Genomic DNA, 20,870 nt, shown 5'->3' on the forward strand with positions numbered 1-20,870 from the left:
GTCCTATCATCGTGGGAAAGAGAGGGAAATTTAAACAGCTCTCAAATCCGAGCTGAGGAATAGCAGACAGAAATAAGGTGTGTGCAAACATTGGTGGAGATCGGGGTGACATTGACGGGGCCTTATTTCCTTCAAATATGAAGAGAGTCAAGTAGATCATAAGACAGGCCTAGATGACCTTTGAGGCAGGTATTTGCCTGTGGTGCATGACTGTTGTTTTTATTAAAAGTTCTCGTAACTCTTTAAACTCCCATCATGTAGACGTCAGGTAGCCCATAAGACTGTCCATGGACTCAGGTGAGGAAGGTCGATAAAAGATGATTTATTTTCTTTAATAAATCAAAGTAGCACTTAAATCTCTGTGGCTGGTATGAGGGAGACCTGCTGGTCTTCTTTCACAGGAATCGAGAGGGGAGCAAAGATACTCTCTGATAGGCGGTGCTTTAACAGAAGGGAGCAGATCAATCGATTAGGTTTCCATGCGTGTGCCACTCAATTTATTCTGTGCAATTTTTCCAGAAATTAAAAGGTTACCAAGAGAGTACCATGTTCCCATCTCCAACTGAGCACCACTTATTACTGCAACAGTATTTCAATATTAAGTGATCTTGAAGATATTTCATCTTTCATTTTGAGTTCTGAATTTGAATCAGCATGAGAATGGCAGGGCAGCAAAGTAAGGTAAAACTAACTGGGCGCACAGCTGATGGTTGGGGAAAAGTGTCGCTGAGAATTTCCGGGGCTGTTGTCAGTAACCTTGTTTACAGGGACATTTTGGTTGCATCTAGAATTTTAGCGAGAGCCTGCCAATGATAATGGGCTTATGTTCGAAATTGATCCTAAGTGTCTCTTTTTTTTTTTTCTCCTTCACAGACATGCTCTGCACACCTTAGCCAAACACTCAAGGCAAAACTTTCCTGAAGCCCCATGACATTTTCTAATATAGACAGATCCCTGGATTAGTGTGTCACAGGAAGAGGGAAAATTTATCAGGTTCTCCTTTTGTTTACGGATGTGTTGATACAGGTAGCTTTAGTCCTGTTTGGGTTTTTTTCTTTTTTTTAATGTCTTGCGTGCATGGCTGCCTTAAATGCAAAACAAATCATATTCGAGGAAGTTGAAGTATGCCTTACAGATTGACCTATAAAATTAATTTCAATTAGACATCGAAGAGCTCATTATCCTGGTGATGCAAATTTATGACCCCACGTAGGGATTTTTGTGTTTGTTGCAAAATTGTTGGAAAACTGCAGGAACAAAAAAAGATTTTGAGGGAAATGCCAAAAGCCACATTAATGAAGAAAAACAGTGTTGAGATACTTTTGAATAATAGATAGGATATATGTAATGGTCAACCACAAGATAAAATTTTTACACAGTATTTTTATGGCTTTAAATTGGCTGCATTGTAAACTAAGCTTACTACTCTATTAAGTCATTATACTTTTCAATTATTTAACATTTCTGGCCAACCTATCTTCTGTGGTCTTTTTCTGTACACATCAGAAATGATATGTACAGTAGTGATCGCTTGTTGTTGATGTGGGGAGTTTGCAGCGGAGCAAGGTTTGATTTTTAACTCCTTGGGACGAATGTTACAAAGAATGTGCGGAGGAGAAAGAATGGTATGGAAACAGACAGAGCCCTATGAGAATGGAGATGACTACAGCATCGAGATGTACCTAATACAATTTGAGTTATTCTCACTAAGAAACCTTGACAGTATCTGCCTTCTAGGTACTGTGCATTTGGAAATACTATATCTCCATTTAAATGCAGATCTTCTGTTTTCTCCAGGGAACAGTTGGTGAATCTTTCAATTGAACCACCGGTATGAGAAAACCAACTGAAAATTTTGCCATGAACAATAGAATCTGTCATTTTGAAGTAATGATTACCAACTTTTATAATATTGTGATTTTAAAAAAAAATTCCTTTAAAATACCAAAGTCATTTGTGAAGTCAAAATCACATACTCGGCCCTGGTGCAAACAAAGAAATTTTGTCTTGTCACTTTGTTGTTGTTTTTTTTTTAAGCTGTGAGATGATTCAGCTTTGCAATTCAGTTTTTAGGTTAGCACTGCCATCCCAATAGAGTCAGCGGGCCTAAGGAAGCAGCGCAGGGAATTATGAATAAGTTCTACATGCTTGTCACGCTGCCGTGTGAGCAGATGGGGACGAGGTGCCGTAGGAGCGTTTAAGGACCTTTCTCTGGAATGATCTTCTTCTTGATTATTTTGAGCCTCATTTATAATAGTACCTTGTGTTGGAACCAATGGTGGTGGCCAAAAAGGAGAGGCAGGGCCTGCGTGGCCTTCTTTTAAGAGATGATTGCAGAAAGTAATACAGGCCTTTGACATAGAATGTAGACACACCGTCTGATGGGTTTGGGATGTTCAGATGGAGATAACTGGAGAAATCTGTGCACGTCTTGAAATACAAATTCCTGAAGTTACACAGCGTAATGATGTTGAGTCTCTGAGTTTCTTGATCACATAGCCAGGGAGGTTTTCTTTTTCTCAGAAGGTAGATACCAGTCATTCACTTAATCCTGATGATTTCCAGCCCTGGAAGGCCCCTACCGCCTCAGCTCACCTTCTCCTTTGCTTTGGCTGTAAAGCCCACCTCCCGTACCCTCTCCGACCGCACACCCTTTACAGATATTTCATAGTGCGCTTATACCATTATACCTATAATTGTGAAGAAGGATCATCGATAGTTTTCAAATCAGGCCTTTGTTTATATTTCTATTACGATGGACACTTTGTTCATTTAGACGAGGGAAGGATCATAGTTACCGTAAAAGAAGGTCGAGTGTCTTTGGAATCTCTGTGATAAAATGCAAGACACTGGCGATTCAAAGATATTTTTATTTACTTAGGGACACTTAGGGCTGTTTCAGATGGGGCACCTGCTAAAATAAATAACGTGGATGGGACTTTCCAGGAAGGGTGCTAATTAATGAATGTGCTTATTTTATACAAACGTATAAATATGCATACCGGACATCGTTATGTTTACTGTTTTGAAGATTCAAATTCAGGATGCTAGCATTGTGTGAAGCAAAGCAAAACTTTTGTATAATCCTGGTAGATACTTGTGCAGTAAACAGTGTTTCCAGATTATCTGCGTTACCAGCGTGGCCCATTTAGATTCTATCTGGCTTTAAGATATATTAGGTTAATAAGGCTGATTTTATGACCAATATAATTTATATTCACAAATACCTGTTTTTATTAGCACAATTATAGATTGTGAAGCAAATTTCCATATATGTTAAATACTTACAACAAGAATAACTAACATTTGTACAGTGAGTTACAGTATATAACCATACATTATCCATAAGCTGCTCTTTGGAAGAATATTTATTGCACTTTCTTACTCAAGAAGGCAATCAGTTTTTACAATATAAACATTATAAGAACATACATTTTTTTAATCAGAATTTTTTCCCTACTTCCATCCTTCCCTACATCCATGCCTCCCTTCCATCCCTCCTTCTCTCCCTTCCTTTTCTCTTCTTTCCTTTCTTAATGGGGAAAAAAAACCTAATGACTTTTTTTTTTTTGGTGGTGCTTGCATAATTGCTTATCCCACATTTCTATTTAAAAAGGAGCTTTAACAAGCAACCCAACATGATTTTTGGAATATATCTTCTGTCTACCAGTGTTCTTGAGGAAAATATAAGGTTGCAGAAATCATTTCATGCCCTGTATGTTTTCAAACATAAATCAGGAAAATTGTTAGCGAGTTATAGCTCTTCTTAGAGACTGTGGCTATCGTGCTATAGTAAACACAGGCTATATATTTTTCCAAGTTATTATGTGTGGAGAGAAATCCGAAGTTGGCTATTTAGATGAACAGTTTAATTCAGTTATTAGAAATTCATTTTCTATTTAGTATGAACATTTATTTTCCAAAGGTTGCAGAAATGGGACATAATACCTGATGATCCTTTGGATCAATCACCTTCAGAGTTGGAAATTTGCTCTTTTTAGCTAATGTGTCTATGACTGAACATCGATCTTCAGCTAAGGATCAGATGAAATGGTCATAAGCATGGTTTATAGTTTGATCCGGTTATCTTCTTTATCCGAGACCAGTGAACCTTTGTCTCCTCATTTCTAAATGAAAGGGTTTGACTTGATGTCTCCAACTTACTGCAAATCTGTGATTCTGCTTTAGTGATTGATTAGTAATGAATCAACCTATTAATTATACTCCTGTTTATTTCCATTCCATAAACTAATTATTTACTGAAGTCTGGCTTTTGCTATGACCAGAAATATTAGTAAGTAGAGTAAGAAATGTGCTCAGGTTCAGTGGTTTGAAATGAAAGCCTCATGAAATTTAGACACTCAGGGGTTTACGTGAAAACTTTTCATTTGGAGATCAATTATTAGCTATTCAAAACACACTTTTTTCCCCTACATAAAACAATCTTAAATGCTGACTACTTTCCTAGGCTAGACTGTAAAAGCCTATGCTAACTTATTGGAGTGAAATATTGTGTATCAGTGATGAAAAAATATGAAAAAGAGTTCTATTATGATACAAGTGATAAACATAACATAAAGGCAATAAAACTGAACGATAGTTTATCATTTATCTAGACTCTGGAGGGTTGATGTTTAAGAGAAATGCACATATAACTGGAAGTTAAAAAGATAGATGGAAACTATTGCAGAGTGTGTGAAAGGGATTTTTAGAAACTTTCAGGATTTTTAGAGGCTGGTTGCAAAGTATATGGCTTCTCTTTCCCTTGGAATAGTGTAACATTAGCACTACTTCTAAGTTTATCACCTGTGATAAGATTTGTTTTTTGACACCCAAATGCACTGAAAAGCAGGAGAGTGAAGAAAAATGGAGAGAAAATTATTCTCTGAAGTAATTGGCCTAGAAGTGAGAGACTCGAAGATGGAAGGCATATGAAGATAGAGGAGAGAGGCGCTGTGTGCGCGTGTTAAGACAGTCTGGTCTGCATCTAATTGATGGTTGGATGAAACACCAAAAAGAAAAAGGGGAAACTAATATGTACACATTCTTCCCGAAGGGAAAGTATGTTATAGGATGTTAGCTATGTGGAAAAGCTTACAAATTAGACATAGAGCATCCGTTTTAATATTTTTGCTGGGTCACTTATTGCCTGTATGATCTTGTGACTTCATTAAGTTTTTGGAATTTTTTCCTATCTGTGACAAGGTAAATAATAGAAGCATCTACTTCCAAGTTGGTTGTAAGAGTTGAGGGAGACTCATGAGTAGAAAAGCACTTGAAAACTATATAGTTTTATGCGGTGAGGAAAAGTCATTGGGTCAACCCAGGTTTGACAGAGTCGTGGGTCAGTTTGTTTGGCTCCAGAGTGGTCTTTGGTAGACATATTTCTTGCACAATCTAGTCCAAGAACTGTGGTGGGTACTTTACATACTACTTGATTTAGGGAGGAAGCAGGAAATAGTATGCAGCTGGCCAGTTGAATGTAAGAAGCCTGATAATCCTAACTTCTACAGTGCCAGTTACCTAAGGAGCACGTGTACTTTCCCTTACAGATGGCCACAGCTTGTCTAAAAATAACGAATGATTTTGGAAAGAAAAAGAGAGTATTCAAAAATGGTTTTCCTTGTCTCAACCACTGCCTGTCATTTGCACTTTTGCCATGACATTGATATTAATCTATATTTCCTGGATTTTTGTTAAGGCTGAAGGAATCATTGTTTGGCAGTAAGTGCTTATAAATAATGATACAAATTCCATTTAAAAAAATATTTCCAGGATGCAACAGAACTAATTAATGTAATACATCAGTTGAACTCCAAGCTCTAGATACTATACAGATCTCTTTCAAGAATATTTTTATTTTTCTGTATGAATCACTGATAAATGTCTAGCCACTTCCTCCATCAGAAGTGGTCTACATTTTAAAGCCCCAAATGAATCAGATCAATAATGATTCAATAAATTTGGATTGTTTATATAGACACTATACAAAAAAAAAAAGCGAAAACAAAAACAAGCAGATCCAAAAATCTGCTGCGATTCTGAGACTGGCCTGATGCTCTGCTCTGATTCACCAGATAATGATCAACGGAATTTTACACATTGTGATCTGTTAACCTAGAAACTGAAGTGAACCTAGAAATCAAGATGTCTTGGGATCAAGTTGAATTTAAGAGTAAATATTTAATTGCTCTTATCAAAATTCATTAGGCCTTCTATGTCTAGCATATACGCTGAAGAAGAAACAAAGAAAACAATCTTTGAGAGTTTTAATCATGAGTCAGTGTTAAAAACTTTGACACATATATAATCATTTGGAAATAATTGAAGACACAGAGCGCATGAGCAGAAGGCCACCGATTGCTTATAAATCCTTATTTGTTGGGGAGTTCTCTTTTTCTGTGACATTGACTATAAATCGTAAAATGGATTCAGCTTGAGTTTCTTTTAAATATAGGAAATTTTTATTTTTAAATTTTTTTATTAAAAATTTTTTAAAAGATTTTATTTATTTATTCATGAGAGACACAGAAAGAGAGGCAGAGACATAAGCAGAGGGAGAAGCAGGCTCCCTTTGGGGAGTCTGATGTGGGACTCGATCCCAGGTCCCTGGGATCATGACCTGAGCCAAAGGCAGATACTCAACCACTGAGCCACCCAGGGGCCCAAATACAGGAAAATTTTAAGTGCCTAGTATGCTTATGTATCAAGGCTAGATCCGTCAGAGAATACAAAGTCATTTTAAGATATAGTCACCCTACTCTAAGTAGATCTTTAGGGAAGTACAATATATATATACACGAGATAGTATGATAAGGATAGCTGTATAATGTAGAATTATGCAAAAAATGAATTCTGCGTGGCAAATTCATATACATACACTATGAAAAGCGTGCAACAGAATCGGAGCTTGGGTTGCCAATCAGGCTGTCATTTACTAGCTAAGTGGCCCTGGTCTCTTTAAGCTGTGGTTTTCCCATTTGTAAATTGGGTATAGTTTCATCCGTCTCACAAGCCTGTTATGAGGATCAAAGGAGAGAAGTATCTGAAAGGGTTCTTATGCTTTATCATAGAGACTACAGGAAGGATGGAAGAGAGAGAGAGAGCCCTGGTAGGCTGCATGTGAGAGTAGGGGACATGTCTGTTGACCTTGTACCCCGCAGTGTCTGGCACTATGTCTGTCGCCCAGACAAGGCTCAGGAAACGTTTGTAAATGCTTGCATGCCAGGCACTGTGGCAAGACCTTGACATACGTTATCTTTTACATCTTCACAGTAATCTTTAAGAAAAAAAAAGATTTTATTTATTTGTATGTGAAAGAGACAGAGAATCAGAGGAAGAAGCAGGCTCCCTCTGGGGACCCCAATATGGGACTAAATCCCAGGACCCTGGGGTCACGACTTGAGCCAATGGCAGACGCTCAACCACTGAGCCACCCAGGTGCCCCCACATCTTCACAGTAATCTTGTGCAGTAGACGCATTGTCACCATTTCATAGATGAGGAAATACATTCAGGAGATTTTAAGCACCTCCTAACCTCATGCAAGTAGGAAGTAGTAGGGTCAGGATGAGAAGCTAAATCTACCTGGCGCCCAGGCCTAGGTTCTTTTCATTATATTACGTGGGCTCTCGAATCTAAGGAAATTATTATTTTTGAACAATAGCTTGGCCCAAAAGAAAAGCAGAGGCCTTGGATAATCTACCAGCTGCCCAGGCAGCTCCTGGGCTGGCTTTCAGAGAAGTAGGAGAACACTTTCCCGTGCTGTCTGACACATGGGACATGGCCTTTTGTTAAACTGTCAATTCTGATTTCTGCCCTTTGATGTAAAATGCATAATAGTGAGAAAATATCATGTAATATACCAAAACCTAGCCTTGTCATGGGGACAGAAGGGAGAAGAAGGGCAGCCAGGAACACAGGTAACAAAGTGGTTAACCAATGACTTGGAGACTTGGATTAAGTTTGTTACATTGACCAGTGGTAAGTGAGTCTCTCTCTCTCTGTCTCTCTGTCTCGTTCTTACTCTTTCTCTTACCCTCTCTTACTTTCCCTCTTAGAGTTAGCAGAGTCTAGCATTTCCATTCTGTTCCACATGAAGGGTGGTAAAGTAGGTAATCCCACTGCCGAAAGGCATTTCCTCTGTTCTTGGTGGCTTCCTTCCTCTCAGTGTCCTTACGGCCTCATGATACCAGTGGCTTCTACTGACTGAAGTTTTGCAGGCCTTCCCAGTTTGTCATGAACAATAATAAAATGGCCTCCAAAGAAACAGTCATTTTAAACCTCCAGACACTGGCTTGGGGAGCAGAATACAGAATGAGTTAACCACACCACCCTCTCCTGTATTTCTTTTTCCCCCTCAGTTTATTTGTGAGGAACATCAGAAGAGCGTTAACTACTCAAGATTAGTAACACACGGTGGATTTGAAGGTTTATATAAGAAACAGAAGGGAAAAAAATGTTTTTAAATTGGGAGGCATTCAAAAAGATTCCGTGACAATACCGTGCACGGTAGGTAGGGCGAGCAGAGACAGGGACTATATTTAAGATAAGTCCAGAGAATACCTTACCCTGTTGCCAGAGTCCAGTTGGTAAGGGTGTTTGGTTTCCCAGGAACTGCGCTAACATCCCCGAGATGAAACCCAGTTGGGGGGACACTTCCCACAGCCCTCCCTGACCCGGGGTAAGTGCGCTGGGTTGAATTGTGTGAAGTTGTCAAAGGTTGCTCTGCTCTCCAGCACTTGGCACCAGCTCCGCTGAAATGTGATGCCATTGGTTTTCAGTAAAGGTTCCTTTCTGCAGGGCTGCAAACACAGATCAGCTGCTACTGTGTATACACAACCAGGGAGCAGATCAACCAGCACAGTTAAAGCAGCCTTTTTAACCCTGAGACTTTCCAAGATCTCTTCTTCACGCAGGAAGTTTCCTTCTCTGTTGTCAGATTTAGCACTGTGCTCTTGTCATCAGATCCGAGCTAGGCTCCCTGCTGCACAGTAGAGAGGCTTCCTTAAGACATTTGTCCTTGAAACTGCACCAAACTCTTGGAAGAACCCAGAACGTGTAAGTATGTATGATTTAGGCAGCAATAGCACAGGGCAAAGCTGCAATCAACCATTATACAATATCCGATTAGCAGTGCAGGAGGGATTTTTCCGACGTTATGTTACATTCATTTTCAATTCGTTCTGAGGAAACAAATCAATTCTAGCTTCTGATACAGTGACTTTGCAGTAGATGGGGTTGTAATATGTTAGCTTTAACTATTTGCTGTTCTCATTTAGCATTTAGATGTGACTTGTGGGACAATTATTGTGGGCATTAAACTATAGAACTTCTAAATTTTTATTAGCAATTATTATTGTTGGTCATGTCCATCTTGAGAAACAAGTTTGCTTTGGGGACTGTTTTGAAAGAATTAACCACATAAATTCACAGACAATAGAGTGAATTTGTACCGTTCTTGCTCTCAATAAAACATATTAGTTTGCAGTTTTAATTTACTCGTAAAGAGCAATCCACTGAGGTTTTGTCTTAATTGAATCCTACCCAGTGCTGTCTGCTTGGTGTTTTACTGTCTTGTACGTATCTGTTTAAGTTACTTTGCTGGGATTGCAGTCTGGTTAAATCTGTATTTAGGCACTCTTTAGCTCCTGAGAACATTCGCAAAAAATGAAGGCGCACGCAATTTTTGAGGGGTGCCGGATTTGTTTTAAAGGGTGGTCGTATTACCCTTGAAGGATTTTTTTAGATGCACGACATGAATGGCTGGCAAGATGTAGACCACAGACCGAATACTCTGAGACTCTAAGTCAGATCTCAGCTTGTCCACTTTTGTAACTCCAACCAATAAAAGCCCCGTGCCCCCTTCCTATCAATTTTTAATATGCACCCATACTTATGTTTATAAGATTAATTTCTCTCAGATTAGTCTGATTGATAGCTGGATTGTGGTTTCTTAAGAGCTTGCTCCCTGAAACCCACAGCAGAGCTGCATGCCATTTAACTAGTGAATGTAAAAACGGGTAACCATGGATTCAGTCACCACTAACTGCCAGTGCAATGACTTGTTGTAAACAATACAAATGAGCCAGGAGAGCAGAGGCAACCAGACATGAAATGATTTTAATAGAAATTACGGTAAAAGGTCATGTGATGTATCTGCTTCTGTTCAGTTTTAAAGGGAAAGTCTTTCTTTTCTCCCCACCGCCCCCCACCCCCACACACCTCTTCCCAGTCAACCCAAGTAGATGTCTTCACAAACTTGGCAGGTCCCACTCTCTGCTTCCATGGAGAAGGGCGGCCAGTGTAATCCCGTGCACAGTGTGGTGACTTATGGATTTTCACTGGTAAGTACCTTTATTTTAGAAACAAAAAGGAAATCGGTGCATTCCAGGGCTTCCTTCATGGAAGGTCATGCTAATTGTGTGCTAGAAGTCCTCAAGCTTCCTGCACACAAGAAGGAATAGGTCATTTCGTTCCTTAGCTTTTCTGGTGATACAAACGTCTTTTCTCTCCCTTCCTGAAGTCCCTGGATTATTTTGTAAACCCGATCTCTCTGAAAACTGTTATTGGCTCTAGAAGCAACTTCTGCAGTATGGTAATGAGCACACGCAGATACTGGAGCGTGCTGTGCCTCACTTCAGGGTCTCACCCGGGCACACCTTGGCGGAGTTCTGCAAGGACCAAGTTTTACAATCCCATTTGCATTTCTCTGGTAGGGATGGTTTCCGCGTGTGAAAATTATTATGTTCGTAAATTTGCCTCCAACCAAGAAATATTAACAACTTGTACCTGTGTGAAGTGTTAACCTCATGGTTGGTTTGGTGTACTGATACCAGCTATGCTTGTTAAAAAGGAAATGAAAGAAAAAGCACGAGCCGTAAAACTTGGGGGAGGAAGGGAGCCTTTAGAAGCCAGATTTAGAGGGTGGACCTAGCAGGTACCTGGTGCGCAGGAATGAGGGGCTCAGTCACTGTGTGGGTGACGCACGGGCAGCCACGGGCACTTTAGGCCAAGGACTGTCTCTAGGTGTGTTGTGTATCAAGGTGAAACAGACCTGAACTGGTCTCTCGAGCCACACCTCCTGCCACATGCAGATGGTATAAATAATCGCATCATCTCAGAACAAAAGACAAAGCTGTGTTCATATTTTACCTCCTTTTAACACAGAGATACTTCTGAAGAGATGCATGATTGTACATGCATGGATGTCATACGGAGTAGTGGAATTTCAGGTGTTGATTTTTCCTTTACTGCCTCCACTTCGACAGACCCAATCAGCACGTGAAAAAGCATTGGCTTGTAATTTAGAATCTCAGTAGGATGTAAGAGCATCAGCCCCCTCTGTATACGCTAAAGAGTTTTATCTAGTGATCTAGGGGTTTCTTTAAATCTGTTAGTGTTAACATAGTATTTATATTTAAGCTTTTTTTTTAAAAAAAATCAAGCTTCTTAAGATGTTGGAGTGCCTCACTGCCTGCTTAGACTGAAGAATTCTTCAGAATGTCGTGGTTAGCTGTGGCCTCATGGTTTACCGTTCTAATGCTAGCTCTGCTTATCAAAAATAAATGAAAGAAGAGACTCTAGTAATTCATGTTGTGGGAGAAGGGAGTAATTTCAAAGCAGGTGTGGAAACTCCAAGTAGGGTTTTGGTGAATTATAATTAAAACTATGTTGTTTTTACTTTTCCTGGACTTGACTCTCCAAGTTGAAGGCTAGGAATAAAGTGTCAGCTACAGGGTGGTTAGGAGCAAAATCTTTGGAGTCAGACATGAGTTGCACCCTTTCCTTTGGGCCCCACTATGCTTAGGATTTGGGGCAGAGTTTCATGTCTTTGAGCTTCCACCTCCTCATCTGTAGATGGAAGATAATAATGCACATCCGTGGGCGAAGGAAAGGGTCAAAGGACATAATGCATAGAAAGTATTTCATGCCGTGTCTGGCACGTAGTAAGTGTCCAATAAACTGATGCCAGCTTCCTTATTTTTTTTTAATTGAGGAAACTTATGCCTAAGTAGAATCCTGCTATTAGTGTTGAGCCAGAGAAAGACAGTATTCACATCATCAGTTGGTCTTTTTCTGTAATTGTACGCTGCAGTAACTTGTCATCACTTTGTAGTATAGTGTAGTGGTTTATATAACATTTACTGAAAGCCAAAAGTAGTATCTTATTACTGTGTATTTTTCAATTATTTACAGATTATTTAGGAAAATTACCATTTTTTTTAAAAGGATAGGATTTCTGATTTTTGGGTATTGAGACAACATGCACATTTGGTCTGCGATCCTATTGCTGGAGTTGAGAGCAGAAGGACACTAAAAGTATAAGAGATTCATAATTACATCAATCCTAAAAGCTTAAAACTAGTGGTAGATCATTGTATGTACTAAAGAGCAGTAATAATTAACAGGCTAGTAAACATGGATGTTAGATGCTACTAAAGAGACATTTCTTGAGAGAATTGTGTACACGTTCACTGTGTCCTTCCTGCAGTCTAAGGGCCTGATTCTCTCTTTCCTCCTTTCCTCTTTTCCCGCTTCCCTCCTTCTATCTCTACCTCCCTCCTCCCTCTTTCCTGCCTTCTTTTCCTTCCTTCCTTCCTTCCTTCCTTCCTTCCTTCCTTCCTTCCTTCCTTCCTCCCTCCCTCCAGCTCTTATATATTATCTCAGGTATATAGCATTTCCTTTTTCTTTGTGAACCATAAAGGTTCAAGGAAGAAAAAAAGAGGAACAGGAGACCCACGGTCTTTTCATGCTAGCTCTGATTTTATAAATGGAAAGTTTAAGAGGAGTCAGAAAAATCTGTTTTTCTTTCTCCTGCTATTGAACAGGAGAGGCACATCTGAGGTGACCTGCAGACCCCAGGGAAGCCTTGCTCAGTAACTATTTGTTGATTCATTGATTAAACGGCACGGAGAGAAGGGACATCAAGCATGGAGATTCCCTCAGTACTGAAAGCTTTGAAACCCCAAGCCGCCATGTGCAGTAGGATGGCTTCTCTGTGACCTTCCAACAACTAATCTCCTTTAAGAACTGAATCAAAGCGGTTAAGGGATTTTGTCAGATGGATTTTGCCTACAGTTGGGTTTTTGGCAGTTGCATGTAGAAGGCAATACATTCTTCACAAGGGTATGATTTTTTTTTCCCCGAAAGGAATGAAGACAAGGTGCCAACAGAGATCTCTAGAGAGGGACTCTTGTTTATTCATGGTACTGTTCAGGCAGGGACAGCTGCAAGGTAGATGACTTTCTCACACTATCAAGCCAACCTCCTTCACCGCCAGTGTCTGATGGTCTGGTCAACAAGTTCACTCATGCAGCATCCCCTCTCCATAATCTTCTCTTCCAAGGGCAGGAAAAAAAAATCCTGTGATCAGAATTGATATCATATGAGTGGCTATAGGCATCTACTATCTATTTCTAGGACATCATAGACTCTACAAGTTAGAGCTGGAAACTATTTTAATGGGTAAAGCACTTGCTCAGAGTTGCAAAAACAGACTAGAACTCGGGATTTCTGATTCCCAAGCTAGTGTTCTTTTGAGGGCTCCTGCCTTCTAGTATATAGGCTACAAAAGAGAGAACTTATATGGTAGTGGAAAAAATCTAGCTTAGGAAATGGAGAGACTATCCTAAAGGGATTGCTCCAAAGAGTAAGATAGATCTGGTTCTAATGCTAAACCCATAATTAGAAACCCTGTGATCCTTGAGAAAGACACTTAACCATTCCAAGCTGTGGTTTCTTTCATTGTAAAACTGAGATTAAAATAGCTATCATGCTTATTGTAGGTTGTGTTGAGGATTCAGTAAGATTACACGTGGAAAGCACCCTGTCCAATGCTTGACACAAGACAGATATCAGTAAACGTTATTGCCAGTCCTCTTTCCTTTCCAAGGTCAGCAGTTGGAGTCATGAATAGTAAAATTATGAGAAAGAGTATGTATGCATCTTTATGTATGCATCTGGAATGGGGTAGTTCAGTGGTTTTCGATATTTTCTTTGAAAATGAATGTGAAGCATTTCCACATGCCTGGCATAGAGTGATCCATAAGGAATGATATGATGATAGTGACAATAATGGTGATGGTGTTGAGGACAAATATGCTGATGTTGTTGGGTGATGTGCACATACCACAGATGAGCCCAGGATATAAGCAGCTCCCATGGCTTTGGCTTGGATTATGGTTCTTTCTTTCTTACCCTGGGGAGGAAATCAGTATGTTGGTGGGCAAGAGCTGTGCCATTATAAGTGCAACTACACTCATTTCAATTAAAAAGAAAATAACCGGCAGCCTTCAGTACTTTATTCTTGGTAACAAATTACTGGCAACATCCCAGTTGGTCTAGAAGATGCTGTCTTCCCTGGAGGAGTGCGATTTTGAAAGATGCTTTCCATCACAGCTCTGGAACTAGACTACTTGGGTTTGAATTTTGGATCAACCACTCACTATCTGTGATGATTTGAAGAAATGAGTGAACCACTTTTATAAGTCTTTATTCCCTTACCTTCAGTTGGAACAATAATGGTACCCACTTCATATGATTGTTATGAGGATCAAATGGGTTCACCCATATACAGTACTAGGAAAACTGTTGGCACATAGTAATTTCTCAGTGCTAGCAATTTTTAGAGGTTTCTGTCTCCAAGCTCTTTCATGGATAGTATCCTATCTTAAGATTCTCTCCCAAAATTGCCATTATTAATGTTATCCATGGTGTCATTAATGCATAAAACTGATTTTTTAGTTTTAACATAATAAAAGCTGCTCTTTATTGTGCACTCACCATTTAACTAGGCATTATGCCATGTGTTTTATATGGCATCTTAATTGATCTAATTCCCTCGTTACTCTTATGAGATAGTGTTGCCCCCATCTAACAAATGAGAAGATTGAATCTCCAAGAGGGTATAGAACTTACTCAGCTCGTGAGTTACAGAACCAAGCCTCAGATGTGTAATCTTCCCTATGTATCTTCCCCATACTAGCTCATTAAGTTGGAGACAATTTGCAGAGGCAATGGGAAAGATGTATTTTCTGGAATAAAAGAGAAATCATGAAATGGATTTACTCTAGCATGCTCAGAGACTCAAATCAGAGGCAGAGAAGATGACCATCGTAAAAAGTAACTTCATTTAGTTACTCAATAATCAGAAGATCTAGAAATTTAACTTAATGCTGTCTTATGGACAGGAAAAGATGAGAGACAGAGGTGGGAAAGGATCATGGATAATGAGGAGGAGGAAGATGAGATAGAGACAGAGACAGAGAGAATGAGGCAGAGGCTTAATTACATGCCTCTCATTTAACACTCAAGCGATCCTGGAGGTGGATGGTCCAGGATCATCATCCTGATGCTAGACATTTTTTTCCAAGACAACAAAACTGAAAATAATGGTTTTGGAATTTAACTTATGGTATTGTACCTTTAAATCCAGTGCACTCTTCTACTTCATCATGCTATCTTTGGGGACTTGAGAATTATACAAAAATATAGATAGACATGTGGAAAGAAAGAATTATGGGTTCATTGACATAGGGATAAATCATGTTAGAACCATCCTTTTGCTTTTTCAGATAGTAACACTGAAGATTTTTTAAAGTCATGTTGTGCTTTTGCAACTATAGGCATAAGTTAGATTAATCTATATGTAAGAGACTAGGTGTTAAGTAATATTTAATACTTTGTATTTCAAGGTAGTTTTTACTTCTGTTGTTGAATTGATTTTCAAAAAGAAAATCTTAAGAGTTAAATAAATCACATTTTCTTCCCAGTTTTACAGATGAAGAGACCGTGTTATGCAGAGATGCAATGATCTCCATAAGATCATAGCAACTTCTAGATATCAATGCCATTCTCTGGTTGTGAGCCTCCAGAAAAGATTTTTCTCTTTCCTGTGATGATCTCTTCTAATTGGTATGGTCATCACATAATCAACTTCTAAACTTGCAGACACATGATAGAGGAGGGTCACACTGGTATACATCATAAGGGCCTGTCTGGAAAATGAACTCAGAAGATGACCCTTTTTGCTATCACCTTCCAGTCTGGAATACCATCATCTGATCTTTGAGGAATGGTGTAAGGGCTATGGTTTACAACATTTCCAGCCCCCTAGGTTCCAGGCTGTGTGCTGGAGAGAATCCTGTGCTTTCTTGTGCTTTAGCCTCCTGGGGTCCACCAGACGCTACGGTGTCTTCCCCAGACAGTAGCCTGCTGCTCCCACATTATGTCTGACTGGCACTCTGTTTGTAGAGCAGATGGAGTTCCCTTCCGAGAGGTACTTCCCACTCTGCATGTTTGTTTTGAGGATATGGGTTTGGGTAAGTATAGGGGACCAGGAAAAGAGGGAGGTACCAAATGGTTGTCTGAGCAATGACAGTTCAAGGAAAAAGGAGAATCGAAAATGCTTGTAATTTCCAAGGTTGATGCCAAGCCAGATTACCTTCTTAAATCAGTGTAAGCAAAAACCCTGAGGTTAGGCCATGAAGCAAAGATCCCAGCATCCTTGGGGGCAAACAAACAAACAAACAAACAAACAAAAAAAAACCCTGCCCAATGACCCCTTTTCAGTATTAAAGCATTGGAGGTGGAGAGGAGGGATTGAAAGGAGAAAAGGTGTTGGCTTTCTATGCTTTCCTTTAGAAGGTCATGGAACCATATGTCCAGTTTTGAGTGAAGATGCCTGAGAATGATTGTGCTTGTTGAGGTATAATTTTTTCTTACCTGTGGTCACTATAAACACATGCAAAATGATTCCCTTCGACTATTTCTCTCAATTTAAGTACTTCTAATAATTCATTATATTTGTGTAGTGAAAGTTTATGAAGTCACAAATTATCATCTCCCTCTGTGGCGGCTGAGTTAACTTAGCAAGAATAAGTGGCTTGATCAGAGTGACAGTTTGCTAGAAACAGAGCAGAAGACAAGAGAGAAATTGGGCCTTCTGACATCCACATCTGGATTGATTCTACCCCTTAGAGATTTCAGTCTTGTAAAAGAGCCAGTGCAGGGTAGGACTAAAGATGAGTGTGAAGAAAGTTACAAAGGGGAAAAACACCCTGAGAATGTTAGAAGAAATACTCGCAATGTCTTGTTTTGTGTTGAGTGTGATATCTTTGGCTAATGATGGTGCAAAGATTCTGATTTTGCCTTCCACTGAAAAGTGAGGGGAAGGGGAAGTACCCCCTTGGAGACTTATGTAGCATCAGAATACGTCTCTCTACCCAGTCCTCAGGCTTTCCTCTCTTTCTTAGGTCAGGCAAGAGAGTGGAAATATACTCTAGGCCTCTCAGAAGATGAAGTTGAGGCAGCTCTAAGTAAGAAAGAAATGACCTTGTACATGCAAGCTTTGTTCTCATGTTCACCTATAGTCCCACCATTTTACTATCGTAGAAGAGTAATCTTTGTCGTAACATCATCTCAAAAGTGAAGGGACACCTAAATGATTATGAAGGCAGACGGTGCAACTTTCCTTTCTTAAAGCAATTAATACCCCAAGGATAAAATCCTGTTGGTCTGATACTTAGTTAAAATGTGTCAGTTTTTCCCCCTTTGGAATGGAACCTTAAAAATCACCTGGATATTAGAAGGTGAAGTTAATGTGTGTTCTTTCTCCTATGAGCTCTATTTTATTAATATCAGTTAAATAAGATCCTAATACAGTTCTGAATAGTAAGGTGAATTTCTTGGCTTGGCTAAGACTACGACAGAGAAATTATGTATTTGATAATGGCTTCGAAATCTTCAAGTTGATCTGGCATTAGTCAGCATTTGACCATAGATTCCCGGTAGGAAGTCCATTCAAGCTATTGCTAATGCTTCAAAAGTACTCTGTGTGACTGGCAGTGAACACACCGGTGTCATATAGATGTCAGCTTTTTGCCCTCAAACCATCATTAACCAGAAGCAGCTACCAGCTAATATTTCAACATTACTTTTAGATGTCAAACTATTAGTCATCATATAGACAACAAATATGTTGAGTTAAAAGATGCCTGCTTAAAAAGCACAATGAGTCTTGGTCTACCTCAACGTTGTTTGTACGCTGGAGGTTTACTCTGTATTTCTTTCCATTGGACTATTTAATGATTATTTTAATTTTGGTAAAGTTTCACTTTAATACTCCTAGAAATTAGAGGAAAATATTGCCTACGTTCATTTGCTATGTTACACAGACACAGTACACAGCAAAGGTAGAAGATAAAAGATCAATTCTTATGGATCTCATAGTTCCAAGCTTTTGAGGCTGTATTATAGAAACTTTGTAATTATTGTGGGTAATCTTGCAGAAAATTAAATGTTGAGTTTGCATATGTGAAGAAGTTTGGACTCTTTTGCTCACCATAGCTTGTTAGTGCTCAGCATCTCACTGTTCCTGTCAGGCTTTGGGTTGCACTTCGCTGCTAGGAAAATGTTATTTGTGGCAAAAGTGAAATCCTCGGCTGGGGCACACCATCTTACGTTTGAGGCATATTTTAGAGCATTTGTATCTGTGGTTCACTCATCTGTTTCAAAATGCTAGGCCAGTGGTTCTCAGCTAAGGACACTTTTACCTACCCAACCCCCAGGGATATTTGGCAATATTTGAGGACATCTTTTGTTACTACAACTGGGGAAACAGGTGCTATTGGCATCTAATGAGTAGAGACCAAAGATGCTGCTGAACATAAAATTTATAGGGTAGCCCCCCATACAACAAAGAATTATCCAATCTAAAATGTCGATGGTGTTGAGAAGCCGCCTTCTAGATTCTTCCAAAGTTTAAAAGGTAAAGGAGAAAGTAGGTAGTTTAACTATTTTCAGATTTTTTAAATGAATGATTTTTTTTAAAAAAGATTTTTACTTATTTATTCATGAGAGACACACACACAGAGAGAGGCAGAGACACAGGCAGAGGGCGAAGCAGGCTCCCTGCAGGGAGCCTAGTGTGGGACTCGATCCCAGGACTGCGGGATCACGACCTGAGCCGAAGGCAGATGCTCAACCACTGAGCCACCCAGGCGGCCCTGGCTGTTTTTTTTTTTTTTAATTAGAAGTTTCCCCATGGGATATAGGATAAAGGTGGAAAGTACAAACACGTCATATACTTGCTTTAGAGAGTATTTGGAGTGTAATATATGTGTTGTGGCTAATTTAGCTACATATAATGATCACAATTCCAACAATATTGATAGCTGACTTTTATAGAGCTTACTATGTACCAGATGCTGTCCAAAGTATCTGTCCATACAGTGATTCAGTTAATCCTCAAAGGGCCTCTATTGAAGAGGTACCCTGTCTGTGCCCTTCAGGACTCAGACACTTTAATACTTGAGCCTGTAGGAATAAGGTGAGCTCCTGGCAGGAAGTGTAAGGAACAGAGTACTGGTAGCACTGACAACAATATATTTGGAAAGAGGAAGGCTTTACTTCTCTAAATGCCCCTGGTTGCTCAAGCTTTTATTCTATGGTGCTATTATTGCAAAAATGCTTCTCTGGGAAACTAGGATTGCCATCATAAAGCAGGTTTTTATTTGTTTCTAGAGGGTGCAAGCGAAAATGGTTTTATATCTCTCTGCTTGCCAGTTTTGCACTGGGTCCCATGCTTGTCTGTGTTTCCCTCTCCACTAGCTTTTCTTGACTGAACTGGTTGTCAGGTGATGTGTAAATGACAGAGAGGAAGTATCCACCACAGCTCAGCCTTGGAAATACCAAGTGGTTGCTTATACCTGCTGCCCTTACCTTCTAAGTGGGTTGTCCTCTGAGTCTCTTTCCTAGAGTTTTCAAGGGATAGGAGGCTCTCCCTTTAAGGGGCCTCTGGGTGGCTCAGTCAGTTAGGTGTGTGACTCTTAATTTTGTCTCAGGCCATGGTCTCAGGGTCCTGGGACGGGAGCCCCATGTCAGGCTTTGGACTCAGCATGAAGTTGGCTTGAGATTTCCTCTCCTTCTCTATCTGCCCCTCCTGCTCATGCTGTCTCTCTCTCTCAAAAATAGATAAGTTAAAAAAAAATTTACCATCAGAGTGGATTTAATCCACTAAAACCTCATGTTTGAAAGAAAAATAGGTAAAATTTCTCTAAGCAAGCCTCATGGGAGAGTCTCCAAGAACACACTGAACAATGAAATTTTCCCTGGAAATGCCACAATGAAGGTCATATTCCCAGGGGGGGTTTCTTGTGGGAATTGGGAAGTTAGCTGGGTTTACTGCTTTCACACCAACTGAGGGCTTTGAGTTCAGAGAGTTAAGTTTGTCATAGCTGACACGTCTTACCTTTGGCAAACTGGTCTATTGTATTAAACCTCAGTTGCCATCAAAACCCGGAAAGGAAAACATCACAAATCACTAGAAATATATCAGCATTCTGAGCAGCAGGATTTATGGGGCACTAATGGATATCCTAGGCTATTTATCTTCCTGTAGCAGTTGAAACACATCTGCCTTTTTCTTACTGTAAAAGGCCTTTCCGTCAAGGGGCTGTAGAAACCCTAAGCCTGGTAGTGGCACTGAGGAAAGATGGCACTCAGGTCCTTGTTTTTTTTTTTTGTGGCTTACGCTTGTCACCATTTTGCCCCTTTTTCTTCCTCGTTTAAAAACCCCAAATCAATACAGTAAGGATATATTCCAGTTGGGAGGGGTCTGTATTGTGACTGGCATAGTTGGGGTACAGAGTGGTCTAGAAAGAGGCCCAATTCACATACTCTTTATTTTCTGCTTCATTTTTTTTTTTTTTTTTTTGTAGCAGGCTTCTCTATGTCTAAAGGCTGATTCCTGCATGCGGTTCATGTAGGTTATTTTGTTTAGTAAGTCGCAATAAAATGCTCTGAAAGGATGCCCCTGCTTTGGGGGGCTTCTGATATTTTGCATAGGTGAGCTTTAGCCCCTTCTCGAGC

General features: G+C 39.8%; 1 protein-coding gene across 19 annotated transcripts in view; it reads left to right on the plus strand.

Annotated features, from left to right (window-relative positions):
- Positions 1-20,870, plus strand: part of ESRRG (estrogen related receptor gamma) — a 618,074-nt gene that overhangs the window by 48,251 nt on the left and 548,953 nt on the right. For 2 of the 19 annotated variants that reach the window (XM_041722053.1, XM_041722061.1), the window contains exon 1: positions 7,367-9,059. The exons of the other annotated variants lie outside the window; for them this stretch is intronic. The gene's annotated coding sequence lies outside the window, so the exon portion shown is untranslated. Of the gene's footprint in view, positions 1-7,366; positions 9,060-20,870 lie in introns of those variants that run through there. 19 annotated transcript variants of the gene reach the window in all.

This window comes from Vulpes lagopus, chromosome 11, assembly GCF_018345385.1.
Source record: "Vulpes lagopus strain Blue_001 chromosome 11, ASM1834538v1, whole genome shotgun sequence".
Lineage (NCBI taxonomy): Eukaryota > Metazoa > Chordata > Mammalia > Carnivora > Canidae > Vulpes > Vulpes lagopus.